Source organism: Ictidomys tridecemlineatus, chromosome 8 (genome assembly GCF_052094955.1).
Source record: "Ictidomys tridecemlineatus isolate mIctTri1 chromosome 8, mIctTri1.hap1, whole genome shotgun sequence".
NCBI lineage: Eukaryota > Metazoa > Chordata > Mammalia > Rodentia > Sciuridae > Ictidomys > Ictidomys tridecemlineatus.
Genome location: NC_135484.1, coordinates 69,742,676 through 69,759,792, shown reverse-complemented (window position 1 = coordinate 69,759,792; position 17,117 = coordinate 69,742,676).

The following is a 17,117-nucleotide window of genomic DNA, read 5'->3' as shown; positions in this document are numbered from 1 at the left end:
GACTAGACGACACAGAGTCAAACCCACAACCACAATCATCTCATTCCTGATAAAGTTGTCAAAAATTGTGTTGGAGAAAAGACAGCCTTTTTAACAAATGGCCCTGGGGAACATTGTATATTTACAGTAAAAGATTGAAACTAAACCCTAATGTCACGCCATATAAAAAGTCAACCCCCTAAAATGGACTAAAGATCATAGGACTAAGATCAGAAACTTTGCAACTGGTAGAAAAGAACATAGGGGAAATGCTTCAATGCATAGGTATAGGCAGTTGGCTCCTTCAACAGGATTCCTAGAACTCAGGAAATAATATGAAGAATCAATAAATGCAAATAGCATTGCAAATTCTCTTGTTAATTATCCCACACTTTCACACACACACCTTTTTTTTTTTTCCCTTAAAAGCAGCTAGATATACATAAAAGAGAATTTGAAATTCCCTGCTGGCTAGCAAGTCAGTGTGTAGCTGGGCTCCAATCACTGAGGGCAGAAATGAAACCTATCCAGGAGGAGGGATATTTAACTCGTAGTTAAAGGCCCTGGTCCTTCAAATAATAGTTTCAAGAGTCTGTGGAGTCAAACTGGAGACATTTTCTTTGAATTACGTGTACGAATGTTAGTTAAATTGCTTTCATTAGTGTTAGTAAGAGGCTCCAAGGTCTGCCTAGCACTAAAAAATGCTAGCAACAAAGTAAACTTAAATTAAAATAAAATAATATAGGGGTTGAGGTTGTGGCTCAGTGGTTGAGTGCTTGCCTTGCATTCATGAGCACTGGATTTGATCCTCAGCACCACAGAAAATAAATAAATGAAACAAGGTCCTTTAAAAAATAAACAAATAAAATAATATAAAAGGGATAGCATCAAACTAAAGACTTTCTGCACTAAAATGGAAACAATTATCAATGTAAAGAGAAGACCTGCAAAATGGAAAAAAACAAAAAACCTTTGCTGTCTACTCTTTAATAGAGGATTAGTATTTAGAATATATAAAGAACTAAATAAACCTCAATACTAAAAAAAAAACCCCACTCAATAAATGGGCTAATGATCTAAACATACTTTTCAAAAGAAGTACAAATGGATAAAAAATATGAAAAAATGTTTAACATCTCTAGCCATTGGGAAAATGAAAATGAAAACTACACTGACATTCCGTCTCACTCTGCTCAGAATAACAGTCATCAAACTGCAAATAATAATAAGTATAGGGAAAAGAGAATGTAAATTGGTATAGTGACTGTGGAAATCCATATGGAGGTTGCTCAAAAAACTAAACATGTTGCTACCATATGATCTAGCTCTACCACTCCTTGGTATCTATCCAAAAGAATCCAAGGCAGCATACTATACAGACAAGTTCATTTAATTTCCCATGTTATTGCAACACTAATCACAATGGTCAGATTATAGAATCAGTCTAGGTGTCTGTTAATAGATGAAAGGATGAAAAAAATGTGGTATATATACACAACAGAGTTTTATTCATTTGTAAAGAGTAAAATAATATAATTTATACTAAAATGGATAGAACTGTAGAATATCACGTGTTTTAGTGAGCTTTTTCATTGCTGTAACTGAAGGACCAGACCAGCAGAGGAAGAATTTATTTGAGGGTTCAGGGTTTCAGAGTTCTTAGTTCACAGAAGGCTGCCTCCATTCATCAGGGCTTGAGATGAGCCTAACCATTGTGGTAGAGTGTGTGGCAGAGGGAAGCAGCTCACATCATGGTAATCAAGAAGCAGAAGAGACTCCACTGGCCAGACACAAATATATACCCAAAGCCACGCCTCAATTTCCACCTCCTCCAGCTGTACCCTGCCACTTCAGTTACCATTCAGTTAATCTCTATCAGGGGATTAAATCATGATTGGGTTAACACTCTTACAACTCAATCATTTCTCCTCCGAAACTTCTTGCTTTGTCTCACATGTGAGCTTTGGGTGACACCTCACATCCAAACCATAACATTATGTTAAGCGAAATAAACCAGACTTAGAAAGACATGTGCTGTGTATTTTCTTTCATATGTGGAAGCTAGAGAGGCAACAAATTGTGGGGAAAAGGAAATCGCATGAAAATAAAAGAGAAACCATTAGCATAGAAGGGGGCCAGGAGGAGAGAACAGAGGTAAACAAGAGAAGTTAATGAGGACTGTATAAATGTATATTCTGATATCAGAAGGATGTTTTGCAATTCAATTTTCACACAGACTCCTTAGAGTTGGCATCAGATTCCAGAGGTTTAGGGCTCAGTTGCATAAAACTGTCCTCATGTCAGACAGTTGAAGTAATAGCCAGGTCCTCAGGTTATGTGCATCTGAGTCTGACTGGGCTCCACAGTCGAGATCCTCTTCTCTACCCCAGATTTGGTAATTTGCAAGAATATCTCACAAAAGTCAGAGAAACACTTAATTTATGTTTGCCAGCTTATTATAAAGAGATAAAAATAAATAGCCAGATGAAGAAAACGTATATATCCTTAGATCTGGAAAGAGCCTGGGCACAAAAACTTCTGGCCTGCAAAGTTGGGGTGTACCATCTTCTTGACACATGGATCGAATAGTCAACCTGAAACTCCTCAGACCTAGTTATTAATTTTTTTGATGGAGGTTTCATCACAGAGTCATGATTGATTAAATCTCTGACTATTGGTGATTTTCAGCCCCCTTACCCTCCCTTGAGTTAGTGGAATGGGACTTAAAGTTCCAAGCTTCTAGATAAGACTTGATATTTTTGGAGGCCAGGTCCCATTATGCTGCCATCTAAAGGACTCATCAAGAGTGTTTCACTAGAACAAAAGTTGCACCTGTCCTCTTTGTCACTCTGGAAGATCCAAGAATTTTAGAATCCATGTGCCAGGAGCTGGGGACAAAGACCATCTCTGATACCATAGGTTGATTTCTTTAAAAATACATAGTTAATTGAATATCTGTACACTATTTAAGAATGAAATATAAAGCAGAATTGTTTACTTATTGAAAGACAGTGCATTTTATGCCTCAACCTCTGGATGAATCTAAAACAAAACAAAACAAAACAAAACACACAAACAAAAAATACTGAAAAGTAAAATGTTTAGTCAAAGAGTTCCATATCATACTTTAAGTGAAATAACTAGATTCATCTAACATTTTAACATCAGAGATGTGGAGGCAGTATCTTAAATTTATTTAAGGCTAACAATTTTTATTATCTTGTTTTGTGATGAGCTACCCTATACAAGTGGCAACACAACAACTACGAGGAAATGTATTTCTATAGTTGATAAAAATTTGACCATTACTCCTGTCTCTTTAATAGTAGTTTCCCTAAAGTCTGCAAGATGGCAGTGTTCTTTTATAGAAAATGATTATTTTGGAGATGAATTCTAATACTAACTACAACCTGAAATCTTAGTTTATGTCAGTTACTGCTTTACATGGATTATCTGCTGAATTGTCATGAAACTCCCACGATACTCTTACTGGGAAAACTCATATGACCATAGAGAGTAAGTAATGAAATCAGAAATAAAATCCAGGTGTGTAACTCCAATGTTTTGGTCTTAAGAATGTATTCACTTCCCACTAAAATAAGACTGTTCCTTCATCAATTTCTAGAACAAGTGCTAATCATATTGAAAATTGATATCAAAATAAGAGGGCATGGAGTGAATTCTGGGGAAGGTGAAAGATTTTGATGAAGACATGATTGAAGACAAATACAATTTCCTGACCTAACTGCAGTGCTGCTTTAACTACTGTCTTTACTTATATTCTATTGTACAGAACTGTAATTAATTCATGGAGGACAATGAGCATTTTCATCCAATCTGAATGTGGTCAACAACCCTATCCAGACTATATTCTAGCTAATGTCACCAAAATTAAAACAAGTCACAGATCCAATAATGATTTAACAAAATGTTCAATGCCATGATCAAGAGACTAAACTGTTATTTCTTTGGCAGAGTTTTATGATATAAAATTTAAAATACACTAGGAAAGATTAAAACTTCGGGGAAAAAATAGATGCACCACCTACTATATATCTGTAGAGAATTACAAGGACTGCTGTTTGCTTGTGTGGTCCATAGATAAGGAGTGATTATGGTTGATATGACTACCTTTTACAGAGGAGACCAGTTCTCTGAAGAAACCCAGCTGAGCAGAGACCTACATAAAATTTCCACACATAAATCTTGACAGTCATGGGCCCACTCCCCTGAATTATTTCTGTTGCTAATGATGATTCTCCTCTAGAAATGTTATGAGAAGAGTAGGAATTCATTTTCTCTTTGATATCCTTGGCAGGCATGATGAACATTAATTTGTTTAGTTGTGGAGGAGGAATTTTGCATTATCAATGATTCTAATGCTATTTCTGGCACCCGAGTTCAGAAAATATATTGCTACTTAAAGAAAGTGTCATCCTGAATCCAGAATGTTTTATTATCTTTACTTGTGAGCAGCCTCTCTGAAATTTCACTTTGAAGTAAAACAATTTCCAGCCCATACATTCAGGAGACACTAGGTAGCGTTGCTTTAAGATTTCTTTTTTCCATGAAAGCTGCAGATGTATTGTTTAAAGCTATGAAATGCGCCGGGAGTTTTTGACACTCAGCTACTTACAAATAGAAATATTATTTCTATATTTTAATTGTTTAAGTTCTACATTTTAAGTTAAATTTTATGTTATAAGAGAAAATTTGGATTTCTTTCAGTGATCTTCATTGTTTAAGGAAATAATGACATCCTCTATGTTGCCAAAAGGTTAATAAACTTTTTTCTATTTTTAGTGTTAAAAGTAGCAAAAATATTGCAAAAATTTAAATAAGAAGAACATTTTAAATTTTAAAATCATCCATAGTTTATCTATTAGGTAAGAAAGCTGGTAGTCAGCTTTAAAAACATGATATATGTGTTCTTAAAATTCATAGTGCTATAATATAATATATAAGCTAATTATAGGAAAAAAGTATATTGATAAAGTTGTCAAATCAACTTTCAGTTGTCCCTCCCTAACCTCATAGAAATTTTTTCATCAAAGATGTTATTCCATCAAAATAATAATTTCCCAATCATTTGCTCTTGGTCACTGCTCCGGGTTCATTTTAGGCTACTTTTCACAATTTTTTAAAAAAATATTTGTGTCTTTGCTTGTGTTATGATAAAGGTTACAGACAGATGTTGGAGCAACATGACACAATCTTAGGGTGTCAATTTTGCCTCAAATATTTGAGAAAAAAAGGTTATCCCTAAAATAAAGCTTTTATTATAAAGTAAAATAAAGCATTTACATAAATTTAAAAGAGCCTCTTACTTTTCAAAGATAATTTGCCCTTGGTGAAGGTTACTTTGCCCTTCCAGAATTTTTGGTAAAAAAGGTCTGAGAATGCAACAATATATGCTTAGGAACACTAAATTCACAAAAGGGGAATTTCATAAGTATTTTAAAAATCATGTGCAATTGCTATCTAAGGCTTTGTATCAAGTTGCCATCCTCAGGCAGTATCTAAGTACACTCATTTTTTTCAGGAAGGTTTTATTTATGTAAAGAGCTTTAATTTTGGACTTGCATAGCAGAAGTAGCTTGAATTTAATGAATTTATAAGGGAAACTCACTGAATTTACTATTCAACTGGACATTTAAGCCATATATTCATGCACCATGCACATGTGCACGTGTGCCTGTATGTAATGTGTATGGTATGTCTGTTTTGTGTTTTATTTAAAGTAGACAATATTGAATCCAGTGTGTTTGCAAATATCAAGTAACTCAAATAAACTCAGTTGCAAAAGTTTAATTATTTCTTAACATGATGTTTTTCCTCTCATAAAGACAATGATGAATATTTGTTATTTTAAATTAGTATATTTATATCTGATTCTAAAGATAATTTCTAGTGACATAAGAATTCTTATGAGCACTGTTTTCAGTGACATCTACAGAAATCCTACAGTTTATTTTTGTGAGTCTACATAGCTATCCCATGTCACTGAATTTTATTGGCATTTTCCTTTGCTTTTATTCAGCTTGGCTCTGTAACATTTACTTTGTCAATTATAGTCATCTTACTATTCACAGTCAATTCTATCTCTGTGTGACTTTAATTGTATTTTGCTAAATTAAAGAGGCATTATAAAGTTGTTACCCTTTGATTTTTCAGTTTAATTTCATTTTTCTTTAATCTTTGGAGCACACTAGATTATCAATTAGCATAATAAAACAGTCAGTGTGGAATTTAGTAACTATATTGAATATTCTGTAAAGTAGACTAGTTTGTACAATGCTGGTATATGCAGATAACATTAAAATGCATATCATTCTCTTACTGCAACTTAAAAGTATCCCCCTATGTGTCTTAAACTGATAGTATATTGGACCATTACACAGGAAAACACTGTTAATGGGTGAATGATATTAATGCCATGTACTTTAGTAATGCATTTTATCCAAAGACCTTAAAGTGCTCCACACATGACAATTAATCAAATCTTACCACACTATTCCAAGCAAGGTATTATTATCTGCTATTATAATTTAGATAAACTATCGTTATAGTTAAGAAAGATGAAAGATTAAGTGACTTGTCAAAGATCACATATTAGTTCAATACCAGAGCAATATAACTCAGATTCCTGACTGCTGCTATTAGCATTAAGCAAGGCTCTCTGTACATATTATCCAGTGAGCACAGCACTATTCTATTGAAATCACTTGCTATATGTGAACCTATTAAGAGTTTAAATGAACCTGTACATAATGGCACCAGATCATTTGTTCACATCTTATGCCAAATTTTGAAGCAAGTATGTGTCTTTCTAAAAGATGTGAAATAAGCATCATTTTTATTATCATTAGAAAATGTTGTATCATCCTCAAAATAGTGTTGAGCTCCCTCATTGTTCCTGGTAACTGCAAATGTGAGAACAATGGAAAATTGAAAGTGGTTCCCACTTGTGTAGCAGGGCTGTTACCAAAGTAAAAGTTCTAGAATGAAGTCTTTTCACAAGGCTCTATTGCTCAGATTTCATGATTGCTCCTAAGTGTTTGCAACAAAGGACACTGTTGATTTCTTTTATGATCTTTCTTTATAATTTAAGAGAACAGCAGGAACTGCAAGTCTCTTGCCTTTTCTCCACCCCCTCCCCTTATCTACTATAAATGATTTTTTTTCTCCCGGTGAAGGTAGTTTTATTTGGTTTTCTTCTGATACTAACTCTTCATTCAGTGCTGTATATCTGTTCCAATGTCCATTTAGTGAGAATCACTGAGAATGATTTGTGCAATTGATTGGTGGCATCGAGCACAGAATTGATGCTTCATCGTTTCAGGAGCCCTTCCTAGAGGAGACAGAATTGTCAAACAAAATGCAGGATTGTATTTCATCTGGGTGAAAACTGGATACCACAATTGCTGGAACTCAGCTTCTGAAAATCCTGCTTATTTTTCTGTGCTATTTGACACCAAGCAGCACCTAACTCCCGTGAATACCAGAGTGTTTTATATTTGTATTCATGGTAGCTGTGCACTAAAACTACCGCAGATAATTTAGGTAATTGGCAAACCACAGGGGCACTTAGTCTGCTCACCTGCCTATTTTAGGTTGGCTCATCATCACTCTAATTGGCAGTGGGTAGTTACTGGTCCATTTGCCATGTATTATGACAAAAGATGCTAATGGGCCCCGGCAGTGGGTGTGTTGTACCTTTGCCCTGCTTCTGGCATGCAGAAAGCAATCCCACTGTTTTTGCATAGCAAGTAGCATGGCTGGACATTTTTCCTACATCAAAAGGAGCTTTTCCTTTTGAAAAATGACAACTTCCACTGGCAAAGGCCTAATCTCAGAATTGACATGTATCCTTTCTTACAGCCACCACATTGAACATTGTCCCTAAAAACAACAGTACATCAGTCAAGGTAGTTTTCATCATTTTCACCACATTTTTATTATCAGAACTCCTCTGAAGCTTGAAATTGAAATCTGTTTCTTTCTTGACATTTTTCTCTATATTGGGCATGTAATTATGGGCCCAAACGAAGTTCAAGAGGAATGGATCAACAAAGCCCACAGCTAAGTACACTAAACTTTGATCTTGGAGGAAAATATGAATTCTAAGGTAGATTTGGACAGCTGTGCTGTGAATGCCACAGTGAGCAAATGTGGAGTCAGAAGAAATACCCCATGGTTAACGGGCTTTTTTTTACATAAATGCAAAGAACATCAGCAGAAATTCAGCTTTCCTAGCACAGGATCATGGTTCTTGGTATTTTGAAGATAATTCATTTTTAAAACAATAAAACAGTGTCTGCTTTGTTAATAATAACTATGATTCTGCCATCCTTTGAATGAGGCTACATTAGAATTATTTCAATAATTTTAATAAAAATGTTTATTTCATTAGTTGTATCAGCAACTGCATATAGGGAAAAATGTAAGGGAAATATTATTCAAAAGACTGAACTTTGCACATATATATAGATTGACAGACCAATAACAATAGCTTGGTCAACTATGGTTTGAAAATTGCTGATGTAGGGTCTGTGAAGAAAACTTCAGTATTTTAGGGTTGTAGTCAAATTGTGATGATAAACATTCATCAAACTAATAAAATGTATTAATGAAATTATCACAATGGATGGGATACCTTGATAGGAGTGTTTACATTAATTTATTGAAAAATCAACTTAGAAATAAAGAAAAATAATTAATGCTTATTGATCAGAATTCTGTTAAATTATCTTTTATTTCCACCTGTTTGTTTGAATTAAAGTTACCTATAGTTATTAACATGATTTGGTGTGCTAAATTTTTAAATAATTTGTTCCAATTTTGGACAACATTATGGAAAACTTACTCAGAACAAAGGCTGCAACCTCTGAAAGTATTTCAATACCATGACATTAGTAATTAGATACAGATTGTTCTAAAGCTTACACTTTGAGAATGCATGAATTATATTTTTGTCTACAATTTTATTTTAATTAATTTGTCCCTGCTCTGGATACTCTTTCCTGTTTGATTATTAGCTGGGATATACCCAAACACATTTGCATTTATCTTTCCTGTTAGAAGATGTGGCTGTTAATAGAGTTTGTAGTCCATTAATGGCTAGGTGAGAGCAAATAGAGATGTGTTTGAGAGCCTTGTTTTCTTTGATTTTTTTCCTCTTGTGTAGAAACAAAGCTTCAGGTGTATTTAACACTGAAATTTGTCCAAAGACTGTGAGAAAGTACTGGTGATTGCATGTGCTGAAGTTCGTCTGTCATGTGGCTTTTTCTTCTACGTGGATACCTTATTATTAGTGTATTGTCCCTTGAAGTCTTCAAGTATAAGTATCTTGGCTAATGCTTATCTCTTCTCAGTCCCTTGACAGGGAAAGTTAGTCTTTGTTCCTGTCACAAATGCTACCTCTCTGCAAATTAACTTCAAGACTTAGTGATGGGTGGTCCTAGAATAATCATTCCCACCTCCTGCATTTTGAAATAGCAATTTTTGTCATGAGGTTCTATCCCATGCATGGTTAGATGTTTAGCAGCATTTCCGCCCTCTGCTCCCTGCATGGCAGTGGTACCAGCCCTTGGCTGAGTTGTGACAACCAAAAATGTTTTAAGATGTTACCAATGTCCCTTTGGGGACAAAATGGTTCTTATTTTTAAACTATTTTCCTAGATTGTCACGTGATGAACAATATAACGTATATATAACACTGAAGAAGACATTAGGAAGGTGGGTCTGATACTTATAATAGGCCTAAAACATTTAATCAGAGATAAAATAAGATAGTTCTGTGACCATTTCATAGATCTTTGCTTTAAGGACCATACCAGGATTACACTATCTATATACAATATCATTCTTTCATTGAAAGGGATACCAAATGGATACATAAGTCACAATCACAGTACGCGTTTTATGATCTTTCTGTAGATAAATGTGCTTAAGTCAGGTTGGGGAATGTTTGGTGCTAATCCATGAAGTTACATAGAAAGCAAATTACCTGTACTACGGACTTGAAACTGAAAGGGATTTGTAAATGTTACTACATTGATTTCTCTAGCTGAGTTTGACCTTAGTAGGTGTACTTGAACAGACTATATTTCTTTTTGGAACTTTTGGGTAAAACAGTGACTTAGCTGAAACAGAAAGCCTATTACAACATGAATAGAATGGATTCCTTGTAAACCTTAGGGAGATATGGGAATCAGCCTGAAAAGCTGTTTGGAGTCTCTCTCATATTTTTTCATGCACTCATTTAACAGGTATTTATTAAGCATACTTTTGCCAGGATTTTTAGAGCTTAAGACTTTTCCTTCTCTTTCTTAGCATTTGTCTGCTTCAGCCTTCTTTTCATATCCCTCATGACCGGTTTTACATGTTTCTCAACATACATGCAGATAATAAGGTCCCCCCAAAGCCTACATTCTTTACTTCTGTATTAAAATCACTCACTAATGAGAATATACTGTGCTCCCACCATCCATAGTTTTAAGGAGAATGAACTTGGGCTAGCCTTCTTGGTTTGGCAGCCTGCCCTCAACTATCTGTGGTGTTGTGTCCGCAGGACAAAAAAGACATCTGGGATTTTTCCTCTTTCATCATATGAATGAACAGAGCAATGTTCCCAGAGAAGGGAGTCTGTAGAGCTTATTCTCAAAATATCCTCTACCTCAACTTATAGGGACCTGCTAAGTGCAAAAGATGTCTATAGAACTGAAAAAAATAAGAGAAAATAAAATTGGTTTGGGCCATAGCTGAGCCAGCATATATGGCTGCTCAGTGACAGAACTCCTTACCTTCAGTGACAGCTAGGAAGGTGAAGCTTGCAAGGGTAGGATCAGTATGAAGTGGTATCATACAAGTCACAAAAATGGGTTGATCTCTCTGTAGTCCTTTGGAGATTTGAGATAAATCATTCAGGGATAATTCAGAAATAAGTTTAGGTGGTGATAGTTATGAAAAGTAAGTAAAGGATGCTGGGAGAAAGCATAGACACTATTATAATGTTAGATCACAGAAGAGCTTTCCATAGATCAAGCAGTTCTGTGGTTTGGGATTAAGTAACTATGGATATCAGAGGTAGCTCAGGAAATGAGAGGAGGAGATAGGGGCATTTACATTTCAGTCACTCAAATCCAGCCCCAGACCTCAGTGACGTTGATTTTCACCACCAAAGCCATATGGGTGCACCTGGAAGACCTGAATGATCTGCCTCTTCTGTAGTAAGTCTTGGGGCCCACTAACTTCTCATAGACCTTGAATCTCTGAAATACTTGGACATGACCAAAATGTAGAGGGGAGGGTTATTATAGTCTTCAAAAATACAACCCATAGTTGGAAAGAAATTACATTAAACTTATCATTTTATGCTGCTCAGGGCAGGATCCTAAACTGCACACTTCTAAGATGATTCATGGAATTATGCATTTTGGAGAAGCTAAGTATTGGCTCAGCTATGTGATGAAGTGGTACGTATTCTTATGTTTATATTGTCTTCAGAAACTCACAGAAAAAAAGAATACTTTGCAGATCATGCTTTGGGTAATCCAACATCCTATAGTACAATAACAAATGGTCTCAAAATCTCCATCCTATTATTAACTTGTTATTATTAATTAATCTAGATAATATGGAATTTGGGAATGAAAGTAACCATGATTTTAGTTTCCCAGGGTAGACTAAGAATTCTTTCAAAAAACAAGCAATCGATCTGCCTTACCATGACTGTAAGTAATAAATGTTCTCTGTTAACAATATAATAATACTCCGGGGCTTATTGCACATCCAAACATAGTAAGTATTTTCCACATTAAAATGATCATGAAGAATATGATTTTTATTAATGTATGATAGACATAAGGTGATTTAAACTCAACTGAAACTGTCACAATTGTTTAGAATGTGGATTATTTTGTGTAACAAAATTTTTATTTCTGAGAATAATATTTGATCACCATCAGTGTATATTCATAGCATAAAACAGAATGACTTTTAGTTTCTCCAATTATTGCTTTCAAGTTCATTATATACAATGCAGACTTTTGTTGTGTACCCTGGGGTAGAAACTTTCCTGAGCCTTATATCTGTATATTACTGCATTTGTCTGTAATTATTTCTGTCTCTTATGTACTATTCAACATTTCTCATGTGGGAATAACAATAAGACTACTATGATTTGAAAGAATGTCCCTCAAATGTCCATATGTATAGGTTTGAACTCCAGAATGGCAGTGTTGGTAGGAGTTGTGTTGTGGACCTTTAAAATGTGGGACCTAGTAGGGGGTCCTTAGATCACTGAGCAGGGTGTGTCCTCCAAAAGGATGATGGAACCTCACTCTCCCAACCCCCATCCCCACTCTGCTTCCTGTTCATGATATAAGTACACATTGTGACCTCCTGTCATAATATGCCATCCTCATTAGGGGCCAAAACAATGGAACTCTTGTTCTATTTTGGCCTTGAACTTCCAGAGCAATGAGAAAAAAATAATTCTCTGTTTTTTAAATAACTCGACTGTAAGGTATTTCTTTACTAATAAGAATCTACCTTGTTTAATTGTTTTATTTTGTATGTTATAAGTACTAAATAATATATGTGCCTAACATATAAAAACTCAATTATTTGTTACTTATTATTCAGAAAAAAAGTTGGTATTTATTATGGTCATCATTTTGTCCATTTTATATTATAAAATTGCTAAAAGAAATTTTGAATGCTTCTGTTACAAAAATTACAAATGTGAATTTAGAGTTTTTAATTAGTTTGATCTCATCATTCCACACTGTAATTATATGTGAAAACATCACGTTGAAACTCTATAAATATGTATAATTGCTTTTTTGTCAATTAAAAATAGAGTAAAATAATTAAAAAAGCAAAAGTATGGTATTTTTAGTACGTGTGTCTTTTTTTATAACTAGGCAAAATATAGATTTTCATTATGCAAAATATAGATTTCCATTAGATTGATTAAAACACTTGTTAAAAAAATGGTCTCTAAGAATTCCAATGTTTATTGAAATTGTTGTAGAACAAATCAGACCACATTTCTATTTTCATAAAAAAGTTTTGGCATCATTAATAGTGGTCAGATCTATTTGTATCTAAACATATTTTGTCTATCTGAAAAGTTTGGCATGGTGCTAAAGCTTTTTGTTATCATAAAATTAATCATTGAATTAGTAGCCTTATTTTTTGTCTTCTTGCACTAGGGAGTAAATAACATTTTTTAGTGACAAGTTTCCTTTTGTTTATATAAGCATATCCAAAAATCTGTGATGCAAATTGGAATCTGGCATCTAAACACATTGCTGTTCCTCTCAGAAACTTACTACTTTCTATGGAGACACACACACATGTACTCACCATTGCCTAAGAAACAAAATATAAATAGTAGCTATGGTTAAGAAGAAGCAAGTTGGGCAAAGATGAGCAATTCTGAGTCATTTAAATTCAAATTATTCTATAGAAGTTCCTTTTAAGTGTTTATTGAAATGGGATTGGTTTTATGTGGAAAAGTTAAAATAGACCTGGTATATGAAGGTTGTTCTTGATAAAAGGAATAACAACATGCAAATATTGACATGCACTCTGAAGGTGTATACATGTTTGTGTATGACATAGAAAACACACCTGCTGTGGATTAACAGAAAGAAAGATTTTAGAAACTTTCAGCCATTAAAATGAGTTGCTATTCTTTGAGTCACATGTGGTTAAAACCTGGTTGGGTAAAATCATAGCTGACATACGTTGTGGAACAATTTAGGTGTTTTATAAAATACTTTATTAAAAGAAATTGGGTGAACTAAATTATATTTAGTTAGGATTGTTGGTATTCAGATCTAGAGAGCCCATTTTAAAATGCATTTGCATCAACAATGTTTTCATTGCTTAGAAAATGTATATGCAAGGCTGATTGAGAAGCAGGGAGAAGGGCAGAAAACTGACACATTTAAGTATCATTATTTGTTCACTGTTTATATGCTTAACATCAGGGCACATAGTGTTTGCTGAGAATACAACTGCACTTCAGTATGCTAAATGGTCAGTTTCCAGGCCCACCTTGCTAAGGAGAACTTCAAGAATGCAAACCAAACGAAGCCATGCATATTGGATTAAATAAAGCACTTTGCAAAATCCAAAGGACAGATAAATTAGCTGTAACAGAAATGGTAAATATTTGATTCAGATATATATTTAAAACTTTTATCACAACAAAAGTGAACACATAAGGAAAAAACCAAATTTTTACTACACAAAAAAATGATTAAAAAACTACATAAAGCAAGTTGTTACTAGGACATCTCTTGACATTCGTTAATAATACTACTTACATTTCATCATGTAGCAACAAAATTATTTGAAACTGTGTGTCTTAGTTTACTAGAGCTGCTATAATGAACACCTGTCTGGGTGGCTTAAAACATAGAAATTTATATCCTCATTGCTCTATTGGCATATCAAGGCTATTGGTGAATTTGTTATTTCCTGTCTCCCTGGCTTGCAGAAGGTGGCCTTCTTACTGTGTCTTCATGGACTTTTCTGTGTATGCATACACTCTTGGCATCTCTTCCTGTTCTGATGTGGACAACTACCGTTTTGAATTTGTGTTCTATATTTATGAACTTATAAGTTAAACCCTTATTGCCTTTTTAAAGGCCCTAATTCTAAATCCAGCCACATTAGAACTTCAACATAGGAATGTTTTTGTAGGGTAGGGGACACAGTTTAATCCATAGTACTGTATTTTGTAATATCTACAGTTTTAAATGAAGTTTTAAAAACCTATTATTTACACTACTTAATATTTGTCATGATTTAGGAAATCTTAATGCTTATCAACTAATTGATATTGATATGCTATATAATCTCCAATTTGGAAAGAAAATACTAGCTCTGGTTTTGTTTTGTTTTTTAAAAAGGATTAATTAGTTCATAATTTCTTTCTCTTTCTCTCCACCCACCCCTGTCTTCCTCTGTCACTTTTTGAACATGATGGCTGATGGCTCCAATTTCTGTCAATATCTCTTTGTCAGCTGATTTTTTCCCCTAGTACTGGAGTACCTGAATAATTATAAGATCTAGTGCTGTCTTTTGAGAAATAATAACTTAAAAAATGTTGTCATTGCTGTGTTAGTTAATTATTTATCACTAATTATTGATCAAAGACAAAACATTTCATTAAACTGGAACTTACTCTTGAATCATCCTGGGTATATGTATTTGTTTAATCAAAGACCAAATCATAGATTAAGCTATCAGGGGTTCTAAAAATTCAGCTGAAATAATTTGGGAAAGTCCACGCGTTCTTCTTTTCCAGAACTATTAGTAATGTAAAAGTCTTTTTTTTTTTTAAGATAATATGGTAAATGATTCCTCTGGACTTTCTGCAGAAGTTGAGGCCAGAACCCGGTTCTGAGCCAAACAGACCACCAGATTGATGATGAAGATTGCGGAACTTTTTACCTTTGAGTCTGTTGCAGAAAATGATTCTAATAGCTAGGAGTAATCAAAGAGATTATATTAAAGTTGTAATTAAATTAGAACTTAAAATAGGAATATTTAGTCATTCAGGAATATTCTTGCAGTACTTGATTTTATAAAGGGGAATAATAGTGCCCAGGAAAATGCACAAAACTGTGAGGTTTATGGCTCAGAATTTCATACTGCCTTTCAAGTGTTAACATTTACAGATCAGAAAACTGTGCATGTGCTTAAATCACTCTCTCTGTAGTTTATTTTAGATTGAGAAACTTCCTACCAATACATTAAGCAAAGATGGAGGAGATAAACAAATCTATAATGTAATTAAACTAATGGATTATTATTGTTTTTAAAATAATGTCTATATAATTTTAAGAAGTGCACCATCTTCATCCAAGTGATGAGAAACATCTTAAACTCTCCTTCCCCTCTATTAAAGGAAGATGTAAATCACACAAGTGTTTACAATTTCCAGGGTAAATCTGACTCATAGATTTTAAAAAGTTCTTTAGCCCATTTCAGTAGTTTTATTTTTTTAAATAAATTTTGTCCATGAAACAACTTTCATTTTTTTTACGAATTTTTAAAATGTATATATGACAGCAGAATGCATTACAGTTAATGTTCCACATATAGAGCACAATTTTTCATATCTCTGGCTGTATACAAAGTATATATATTCGCATCAATTTGTGTATTCATACCTATACTTTGGATAATCATGTCCGTGACATTCCACCATCATTTCTAACTCCCTGCCCCCTTCCTTCCCTCTCACCCCTCTGCCCTATCTAGAGTTCGTCTATTCCTCCCATGTTCCTACTCCCTACCCTACTATGAATCAGCTCCTTGTATCAGAGAAAACATTCAGCATTTGTTTTTTTGGGATTGGATAACTTCACTTAGCATTATTTCCTCCAACTCGATCCATTTAATACCATGAATTTATTCTCTTTTATTGCTGAGTAATATTCCATTGTGTATATATGACACATTTTTTTTTATCTATTCATCTACTGAAGGACACCTAGGTTGGTTCCACAATTTAGCTACTGGGAACTGTGCTACTATAAACATTGATGTGGGTGTCTCTGTAGTATGCTGTTTTTAAGTCCTTTGGGTATAGTCTGAGGAGAGGGATAGCTGGGTCAAATGGTGGTTCCATTCCCAATTTTCCAAGGAATCTCTATACTGCTTTCCATATTGGCTGCAACAATTTGCAGTCCCACCAGCAGTGTATGAGTGTACCTTTTCCCCCACATCCTCACCAACACTTATTGTTGTCTGTATTTATAATAGCTGCCATTCTGAGTGGAGTGAGATGAAATCTTAGAGTGGTTTTGATTTACATTTCTAGCAATGATGAACATTTTATATATATATATATATATATATATATATATATATATATATATATTTATGAATGCTAAGAAATTTTTTTTATTGGTTGTTCACAACATTACAAAGCTCTTGACATATCATATTTCATACATTAGATTGAAGTGGGTTATGAAATCCCAATTTTACCCCAAATGCAGATTGCAGAATCATGTCGGTTACACATCCACAATTTTACATAATGCCCTATTAGTAATTGTTGTATTCTGCTACCTTTCCTATCCCCTATTATCCCCCCTCCCTTTCCC